Source organism: Schistocerca gregaria, chromosome 9, assembly GCF_023897955.1.
Source record: "Schistocerca gregaria isolate iqSchGreg1 chromosome 9, iqSchGreg1.2, whole genome shotgun sequence".
NCBI classification, from domain to species: Eukaryota; Metazoa; Arthropoda; class Insecta; order Orthoptera; family Acrididae; genus Schistocerca; species Schistocerca gregaria.
Genome location: NC_064928.1, coordinates 26,918,904 through 26,922,109, shown reverse-complemented (window position 1 = coordinate 26,922,109; position 3,206 = coordinate 26,918,904).

The window sequence follows — 3,206 nt, the reverse complement described above, 5'->3', positions numbered from 1 at the left end:
CCTTTCCATTGTCTTTCACTTTACCATTAATGTTATTGCCACTACAACAATTCTTTTGTTGAGAGTGGTTACAATTACTACAGTAAAACTGATTCCTCCTGCTCTTAGCTTCTTACTTAATTACGTCTATGGAATCAAATAAGTGATCAAAACTGGTCAACATCGTCATCCGGTATGTTTATTAATTTCTCGCGTAAGCATATAGGTCATTTTCCCTTGAGAATTCTAATAACCTTGTAAATAGGCTGTTTAGGTTCTTTTATTGGTAACACCGCCGCCACGTAGCGCTCTGTATAAAAATCACTGGCTGTGCCGTGTGCAGTCTGTGGCTGGTTTGCATTGTTGTCTGCCATTGTAGTGTTGGGCAGCGGCAGCTGGATGCTAACAGCGCGTAGCGTTGCGCAGTTGGAGGTGAGCCGCCAGCAGTGGTGGACGTGGGTAGAGAGATGGGGGAGTTTTGAAATTTGTAAGAATTGGTGTCATGAAGTGATATATATATATATATATATATATATATATATATATATATATATATATATTATGACTACTAAGGTAAATGCATTGTTTGTTCTCTATTAAAATCTTTCATTTGCTAACTATACCTATCAGTAGTTAGTGCCCTCTGTAGTTTGAATCTTTTATTTAGCTGGCAGTAGTGGCGCTCGCGGTATTGCAGTAGCTTGAGTAACGAAGATTTTTGTGAGGTAAGTGATTTGTGAAACGTATAGGTTAATGTTAGTCAGGGCCATCCTTTCGTAGGGATTTTTGGAAGTCAGATTGCGTTGCGCTAAAAATATTGTGTGTCAGCTTAAGCACAGTCGTGTATAAATTGTTCTAAGGTGACGTTTCATATGTCGACCCTTAGCCAAGGATACCGCACTGGAATCTTCTGATTTTTTCTTGTAGTTTGTGTAGTTAGTGTAGCCTTTGTTTATTGCTAGCGCGTAATCATAGAGAGAATTTCCTTTGTAGTTGCAGTCTTTCATTGTTGTACAGTAAAACAGTTGTGCCATGCATGTAGATTTGCACCAAGTATTTCACGGCTTCGCTTGCAATTAACTAGATATTATTTTCAGTGCTATGTTAATGTGTTCTCTTATTTTTGCTCTTCAAATTGTGCTTTTATGTGTTATCGTGTGAAATATTGTGACAATAATGGCGTGTGAAAAACTTAACACCAGGCTCCAAAGTAAACTGAGAAATAATAGTGACGACGAGCGTCGCTTATCAGCACCAATGTGTAGTGAATTAACAGACATTCGAAGTAGTAATTTGGTAATTGTGCATAGGGAAATGGAGCGGGCGGCAAATAATGGTGTAGACAATGAAACAAGTAGTGAACAGGGAACAATTATCGATCGATCAGTCAGCAACAGCTCGCCTCAGGAATCCGAAATGACAGAACACAATATTGGAAATACTGTAGACTTAGGTTATGGGTCCTCACAGTTTTCTCAAATGAGTCAAGACACATTTTCTGCCTCTCAAAATGTAAATGTTGCTGGTGAAAATGCACTGCCAAAAAGCATAGAAAAACAGATTCCAGACACTAATACATTATTATTGCAATTAATGCAACAAATGGAACAAAATCAGAAACAAATGGGGCAAAATCTTCAAAAGTTAGACACAATGGAACAAAATCAGAGACAAACACAGCAAAAGCTTCAAAAGTTAGACACAAAGGAACAAAATCTTCGGAATTTAGACACCACACTTGAACAAACACGTGAGGATTTAACTACTGAGTTACATAACATTGAATCGAAATATCAAAAAACCTGTAATGACGTAAAAACACAAATTTGTGAGCATTTTCAACCTATTTTTTCGCGGCATGAAAACGCATTACAGAATCACGAAGCAGCCATAAAAGAATTGCAAACTGTTGTTCTTTAAAATCACGACACCTTGCAAGCTAAAATGGACTCAGTTGCATCCACCAGTTCGGTTACGCAACTTGCAAGAACTCAGGGAAACTTAAAGGACACAGTAGATTCGATTTCAACACAAAAGGACACTCTGAAACTTGGTTCAGAAAAACACACTGAGGAAATGTGTTCACAATCGGAGAAAGTAGCCGAACTTTCGGATCAGTTCACTAATTTATCTACGAAGGTAGATGATAATCTGAATGACACAAAACCGGTAGTCTTTAATGACACAGAAGAGTGCGAACAAATTAGGAAATTCAAACAAAGTCTGAATCAAATTAGTACGCAAACCAAAGAGAAATCCGGGAAGTACAAGATCAGCTGACACAGGTAATACAACAATTACGTATTTCAGAGGACACTCGCGCTCCAATACGGGAAGAGGGACATAGAAATACGGAACAGCCACAAAATAATAACAAAGGGCATTTCGGAAATTATGAAAGACATTGGCAAGGTACACCGAATTTTGAGATGGAACCGCCGAAACGACGTAACAATGACCGACATGCGACTCGCTGACATGATGATTTTGACTATAAGCTGTTCATTACTACACGTAAATTCAAAACATTTAAGAATTCTGGCAACGACATTCATCCACAAGTGTGGCTTCATCAATTCTCTCATTGTTTTCCTCCTAACTGGTCATTAGAACACAGATTAGAATCTATGTGTGGCTACTTGGAGAATGAACCAGCTGTAAGAATGCGATCGGTCATTCACGATTGTCACAGTGAAGGAGAATTTTATCATGCTTTCCTCTCAGCATATTGGTCTCAAGCTACACAAGACCGAGTAAAACATAGCATAATGATGATGAAACACTTTGAACAATCTGAATTTTCCAGTCTTGTCAAATATTTTGAAGACATGTTGCATAAGAATCAATGTCTTTCAAACCCATATAGCCCTTCAGAACTCATCCGCATTTGCATAATGAAATTGCCTGAACATTTAAGGAATATTATTTTGGCAGGGCGTTGCAAAGACGACATTGATGCTTTTCAGGGACTCTTACAAGAATTAGAAATGGACACAGACAGTCGCGGGATGCGAAAACAGGAAAACAATCACTACATTTCACATCCGTCACAATTCCGTGACGACAGAAACAATAACTGGACACGACAAGTCTATTCTTACAACGCAAATCGTGACCAAAACAGACACCACCCATATGACAACCACTGGCGGAGTAATAATAGTTACAGAGAAAGATCGCATTTCCGTAGTAATGACTATCACAGAGACAATCAGAGAAACAGACAA